Source organism: Gossypium arboreum, chromosome 3 (assembly GCF_025698485.1).
Source record: "Gossypium arboreum isolate Shixiya-1 chromosome 3, ASM2569848v2, whole genome shotgun sequence".
NCBI lineage: Eukaryota > Viridiplantae > Streptophyta > Magnoliopsida > Malvales > Malvaceae > Gossypium > Gossypium arboreum.
Window position 1 is genome coordinate 119,758,223 of NC_069072.1, and position 7,654 is coordinate 119,765,876.

Here is a 7,654-nt window from a genome sequence, read left to right on the forward strand (position 1 = left end):
TTTGTTCACATACTTGTACCAACTCGTAATGGTTTCATATTTATTCTCATCTTTTACATACCCAATGAACCATTCGGAATAACAATATTGGATAGTCGAGAAATCTTGCACACAAGGTGCCACATATGTAACCACTGCTACCTCTATCTCATAACACATATATGCTCGCTCTCGAGCCATCAACGAGCCTACTCACACAAGCTGTTAGCCAAGATGTAGCTACACGGTACTGCTCAAACAAGCTGTCAAGTACCGCAACATATGCCGGTATACTCAGCCACCAATGGGACGTACAGGACCAGCACCCGGATCACATAACATAAAACCCTAGTGACATGTCACTTGTATCCTAATCTATTCCTAATGTTCGATTAGGATTTCTCATTTGTCACAACATTGTCGAACGTGTTCACAGAGTCATTTACACAATTCATAAAAAATTAAAGTGTAACGCCCCAATTTTCGGGAATTCTGTGAATGTTGGCATAGGTTTAATTATGTTAGTGGGCCTCTAGAAAGCCCAAACTTAAGATAGAACCCGACAATTTTAGTTAATTTTTGTTCCATAAGAAAAAGGGGGTGAAATTATGAAATAGGACCTATGTGAAAATGTTTGAAAATGCTATAGGCTAAATTGAAGTGGCCAAATAAATAGGAGTGCAAAATAGGAGGATTTGCATGATAAACCTCCCATTTTACATGAAGTGGCCAACCATCATGTTGTTGTAGACAAAATGTACACTTGATATCCATAATTTATGGTACAAATTGATACAAATTGATAATGGGTTAGGTAAATGTTCCATGACAATGGATTAGGTAAATATTCTATGATAATGGGTTAGGTAAATGTTTCATGATAATGGGTTAGGTAAATGTTTCATGATAAGAATTACATGTCTTTTGTATTAAAGAATTAATTGGATGAAATATGAAGTTTTATTAAAAGAAAAAGGGGTGAAAAGAACAAAGTTTTGTCCATCTTTGTTCATCATAGCTGAAAGTTAGAGGAGAGAAAGGAGAGGAGAAAACTCTTAAGTATTTGGTCATTAGGAGGAGGAAAATTGAAGGTAAGTTCTTGGTATCTTGCTTCTATTTTGAGGTTCATGAGTTCTTCTTGATTATACCTTAACTCTTGAAGTATATTTTGATTTTTAGTTGTGTTGTGAGCATTTAGTCATGAATTAAAATGAAGGAAATGGTTGTTGTTTCATGTTCTTTTGATGAAAAATGGAAGATATATGAAGTTGAGCCAAACAAATGAGCATGCATGTGCCTTAGATGCTAAAGGGAAAAAATCGGCTAACATGTTGTGCTTTGAAATGATGAAATGGAGATTATGCTTAAGTAAAAATCATAGATATGTGATGATTGATTGGTGATATACATGTTTAAATAACATGCATGCAAGATATGTGTATGAAAGAGTGATTTGGTAATAAATCTGCTTGGGACAGCAGCAGTAACGTAACTTTGGAAAATCACCATAAATTGTGGGAGATGAATTAGAAGCTGAATAAATTATATAATTAAAGCTTATTGAGTCTAGTTTCTAATGAAATAAACAAGAACATATTTTGAATTCTGTACAATGAGAAATTTGATTCGTAATGAAGAGTGGTCAGATTAGTCAAACAGTGAAACATGGGAAACTTTGAGAAAAATCTGGTATTGATTGGCTAAACCAAAAATTCTGAAAATTTTATGGATAGAAGATATATGAGTCTATTTTCAAGAAAAATTAACGGAACTTGATTTGGAGTTTCGTAGCTCCATTTATAAATGATTTAGTGACTATTGCTCAGGAAGACAGCTTGCAGTGAAATTATGATTATGTGGTAAACATTGACAAAAATTTGTTCATGAGTTACTTATTGATTTCTTATAAGCTTACTATGATCTGTAGGTGTGGTTGGCCGAATATTGTAAGGGGTTAATACGTAGTTCGTATTTGAATAGTTAGATTAACGTGTTAGTAATCCAATTGTAGGCGGTTCGTGTGTGGATCTCGTCAAGATATCGTCGCAAATGTGTGTAACTAACACCCTCTTTCTTAGTCTAGATCGGTAAAAGCCGAAAAGCCGAAATGCCAAAAATCGGTATTTTGTAGATTTGCGAGTGTGCGAATGCTCGTGAGGTAAATCGATTAATGTTTTTGGTAAGCTGCAATGTTTGGACTGCAAAGTGCATGATTTTTGTGCCCTCGATATTTTTTGGGCTTAATAGGCCAAAATTGGAATGATGGGCCAACGGGCCCAATTCGGTAAGAACCCTCGGTAGTGATTCTGTTAGTACGTGAAAGGTAGGAATATGCATGAAAACCCTAAAATGGATAAATTACTGAAATACCTTTAAAAGTGGAAACTTTACGGTTTACCCTAGGAGATAAATTACCAAATACCCCTAGGTTAAATTGACTTAAATGCATGTTTGATTGTTGTTATTTATGCATGCCATGTTGTTATTATCGATGCATGGGATTGGGATATTGACGGAGGAAGTACTGAAAGTGGCTTGTCCACGTCTTGGAGGCTTTGCCTCAATTCTTGATAATCGAGCAAAGAGGTCAAGCTGTGGAGTGTTAAATTTGGGTGGGTTGAGCTATTCCCCACATGGAGTGTATGGTGGTACGGGTGGAGTGTAGTGGTTGGTGGGTTGAGTAGTCTCCCCAAATGGGCTTGCATATGTTTCTTGATGTTGCATGTATTTTGAAATGGGCCTATGGGCCATCTTGTTATCTGAATAAGGGGCTAAGGCCCGTTTATTATGTCTGAAAAGGGCTCGGCCCAAGACCACTGTTACCCAAATGGGCTTGCATATGTTTCTTGATGTTGCATGTATTTTGAAATGGGCCTATGGGCCATCATTTATCTGAATAAGGGCTAAGGCCCGGTTTATTATAATCTGAAAGGGCTCGGCCCAAGACTACTTATTACTGAATGGGCTTAGGCCCAATAGGCTTGAGTGACTTGGGCTTTGAATGGGTTTTCCTTACACACCGAGTTTCCCCAAACTCATCCCTTTTATTTTCATCCACGCAGAAATCCCCAACCATAGTGGGCTTAGAGTCATGAGGGAATTGGAGTGGCCACCGCTCAAAGTTTGATTTTCTTCGGTGAACTGGACATCCTTTTAATTACGTTTGAGGTTTTGGGCTTTTAAATGTAATAAGGCCGCTTATTTATTTTGATGGTTTTATATGTTTTATTAAGATAGATAATATTTATTTTAACTGTTGAAATTGGATAGCTTTAGGCGCGTTTTCAAAAACAACAGTTGATTTCAAAATAACACGACAACAAGCAAAGCTTCCGAATGAAAGTATTTTCCAAAATTAATCACTTTTCCTAAAATGACTTAATCAAATCGGTTTCTAGAAATATCCATGACGTTAAGGTGTGGCAATGGCGGTATGCATGTCTAGGATTGGATCCGAAGGAGCTTGGTATTAGCGGTCCGATGGACTCACCACCTCTTTTAGGTTTCCTACGGTGCATGACTTCCATTCACTTTAACCCTTAATGAATTAATCTTTTGAACATCAAGTACGATTTTCTAGACTTAGAATGGAATTTTTTTTTTTACGTTTTTGATGTGGCATGCCGGATCCGACCATAACTTCTGGGCCGGGTTTGGGGTGCTACATAAAGCATTTAAAATACAATTATAATAAAGCTTATTTACATATGAACTTACCCCGGTTACAAAAAAGACGAAAAGGATCTATTCGTTAATTACTTTATTTTTCCCCCGATCTACACTTGAACTTCATTTTTCTTGATCTATAATACCATATTTAACTTATTTAATCATCAAGCTATTCAATTCAGTCCAAAATCACATTATGGCAAAAATTACATTTTTGGCCCTAACATTTCAACATTTTACGATTTAGTCCTTAGGCTCGTAAAATGAATTTCATTCAATTTCATCACAACTCAAGCCTAGTCGAACCTTCCTTACTCATAAAAGCCCACATTTTACGTTTATTCACACTTTTCTACACATTTTATGGCCTTTTACAAATAAGTCCCTATTTGACTTTTTATCAAAAATCACTTTACAAATGTTGTTTAACTAATAACAAACATGCATTTTCTACCATCAAACATCAAAATACAAACATATTCAACATGGGTAAAATTTTAGACTTTAACTTTCTTTCAAATTAGTCTTGAAATAGCTAGATTAAGTTACCACGATATCAAAAATATAAAAATTATTAAAAACAGGACAAGAACGGACTTACAATCGAGCTTGAAAGCTTGGCCAAAACCCTAGCTATGGCTTCTTGTAAAATTCGGCTATGAGGGGACTAAATTGAGAAGATGGACACTTTTATTTAGTTAATTTTATCTTTATTTACCAAATTACTAAAATGCCCTTAATGCATAACTTCAAAATTTCACCTAACCATGTCCATTTTTGTCCATCCTAAAGTATAATGGTCTAATTACCATTTAAGGACCTCCAATTTAAAGTTTTATAGCAATTAGACACATTTAACTTATAGAACTAAAATTTTACACCTATTGTAATTTAGTCCTTCTAGTCAAATTGGACACTCAATCGATAAAATTTCTTAACAAAAATTTCACACAATTATTCTATCATGCTGTATACCTTAAAGTAATAATAAAATAAATATTTTTAGTTCAGATTTATGGTCCCGAAACCACTGTTCTGATTTAACCCAAAAACGGGCTGTTACAATATTGATGGCACAAAAAATCATTTAGCTATTTTCTCTTAAAAATTATCAGTGCTAGAAACATCCTTGTTAAGAAAACCAAATTTTGTTTGAAATTGTTTATCTTTAGAAAACTCAAGTTTTGATACTTTTTCAGAAAGTGTCGTTCTTCAATTAAAACATCACAACGGATAATTTGCATATCTAAAACTCGTTTGTCATTATCAAAATGTAGATTTAATATTTTGTGAGCAGATAGTGTTGAGTTTTGAAAACAAGGTATTGAATTTTGAAAACACCCTTGTTGGGCCTTATTTGACTTAGTTATGAAAAATCCATCATAAATTATCAATTACGCAATCTTTGAAATGATAATTTTAAAACCTAAATCACACAGAAAAATCCAAAATCCAAAGTCCAAAAGAAAATCCCAAGCAAAACTCCACAATAACAAAAACACATCCCTAAAATGTCGAGTACCAGAATAATATATTTTTATGAAAATGACTAAGAGCACCTCCATAAGCTGAGCCCGTCCTAACTTCGATTATATCTGAAAAGTTAGAAATAAAAAGGGGTGAGCTTTAAAAGACTAGTGTGAGATCAACACAAATATAATCACATACATAACAAAATATCAATCTCATTATATCAATCATCATAATAATTACAAGTTCTAATATTGATACTTATGCATGAACATGTCAATGAATACTTTAAAAACGATGCACATTTTATAAAATTTCTTACCCATCTTCGCTACACACCATATATCGAGTTCCCCAAAACTCGTCCATCTAGTAACACACCATTTGTGGACAAGCTACCACATAAATGTCGATAAATGGCCACATAACACATTGTCGATAAACCACCACATATTTGCTGATAACGGCTACATAATCGCAGATAAACTACCACATAACTTCCACCTTTCACAGAACCCCAACCCATGCATATATTTTGACAATTTCACTTTTTAACATATATTATTCACTTTTACACTTAGGCATGTAAACATGCTCTCATAATCACATATCACTTATTGATCACTTATAATCACTTTAACATGTTAAACATGCTTTTCACATTAGATCATGGATCTCAAATTTCACATACACATATATTACTCTCACATGCTTAAATCATCACATATATCACATAAGCCATACAATACATATCATGCGGATGAGATTTACATGTACATCATAATCACAATCATAAACATATCAACTATCATGTGTTTCATAAAATCACTCGATTAGAGTCACTTACTTGATGTTCATCTTATTAAGTTTTTCAACTCTTCATGAATATTTAGTGTACTCATGTTTTAATATAATTAAATTATTAATGTAATAAAATAACTATATCACCCAAACAAATGGTAACGATCTCACACCTTATATCATAGATCTGATTTTCCACAATCCTTAATAATGATCTCACTTTGATCTAACTTGAAAGATGAATCTAACATATGAATAACGTTTATTAGTTAGGAATCGTTTGAAAAATATTCATCACTAATAGATTGGTTACCAAAGTCCTCACCAACACTTACCCCACGATTTTGAACTTTCGAAAAGATGATTCCCAATGCGAAACTAAGGGTCTCTTCTACAATTATCATTTGGTCCTTTAAGATGGTAAAGAATAGTACCAGTATGATAATAAAATCTAAAATTGCCCCTATGGCCACTATACCATTCAGCAATGATATGAAACTACTAAGGGAAGGATTTTGTGATCTAAATAACCACACTTACAACGTGATTCAATATGGAATGGTCGATGAGTCGAGAAAGGAATGAAGTCGATGAATCAAGTGATCTAAAAAGATAAAAAAAAAAGAAAGGAATATGTAAATTTAATTAATTAAAGAATGAACAAGTGAAAGAGGAATAGAAATGAAGAATTTTTTATCACCGACGATGGTAGCAGTGACAGTCCAGCGATGGTGGAGTGGTGGTCCGATAGAGAAAGGCTATGGGGTTTCGGTATAACAAAGGGGATAAATGAGACCCGCAGTGGCGCGCAGCGGTGATCATGGCAGCGATGTGAGGAGAAAAGGATGAGAAGAGAAGGTGTAGCAGCCATGAGGTGCGGTGAACAATGGTGGAGGGTTTGGTCACAGTGGAGGAAATGAGCAAAGTTTAAAAAAAAAGGGTGGTGATTATTTTGCTAAATGGAGAGAAAATGGATGAGAAGATAAATGAAAAAGAGAAAAAATGATAGTAAAAGGGAGGTAGGGATGGCAAAGTGAGGTTGGTAGAGTGGGAATAGGTTGGTCAACTAGGTCTAGGTTCAATAAACCTCTTGTATGGCAAGAATGAGATGTTTTGGCAAGGGAGGGAGACATGGAGTAAAAAGGGGGATCATGCACCCTCAACTTAAGGTAAGTTTGACCTATATTTTAGGAAAGGAATCCTCCTATTTATTGTGAAAATGGGGTGGACGACAAGCACTTAAATCACATAGAAAAATTGTAAAAAAAAATTAAATAGAAGAGTGTGAACATTAGGACTTGAACCTTAGACCACTAGGATAGCTAAGAGGTTAATAAACCATTAGACTACTCACTTCTTTGCTTTCAAACTAGCAAATAAAAATAGAAATATGGGATGACATTTGCTAAGGGTTTGAAACAAATTTGCACCAAATAAAAATTAATGAGAACGAAGGTATTCGAACTCAGATCATCAGGGACAACTCCACCACTACTCAATCACTATAATTGGTATTTATTTATTATCAAATGAGTAAAAGATTATTTAAATAAAAATTCAGTTGTGACCACTCTCGATTCATTAATCAAATTTCTACTAACCCGATTTTTGGGATGTAACATGTTAAGTGATTCTTTATCCAAAGTTGATTCTTTATTCAAGGGTACTTAGTATATTAGGGAGTGACGCCTCTGATAGATTATCGAGACAAGTGAGACCGAAAGGTTGTCCTGTC

General features: G+C 34.4%; 1 long non-coding RNA gene across 2 annotated transcripts; it reads right to left on the reverse strand.

The window, feature by feature from the left end:
* Positions 1 to 5,014: 5,014 nt before the first annotated feature.
* On the reverse strand, positions 5,015 to 6,977 carry LOC128290145 (uncharacterized). 2 transcript variants are annotated; one of them, XR_008279787.1, is made up of 3 exons: positions 6,624 to 6,977; positions 6,460 to 6,523; positions 5,015 to 5,243 (listed from the first exon to the last, which is right to left on the reverse strand). It is a non-coding gene; the product is annotated as an uncharacterized LOC128290145 (long non-coding RNA). The 2 variants fall into 2 exon arrangements; XR_008279786.1 differs by having other exon boundaries at positions 6,620 to 6,977.
* Positions 6,978 to 7,654: the final 677 nt, after the last annotated feature.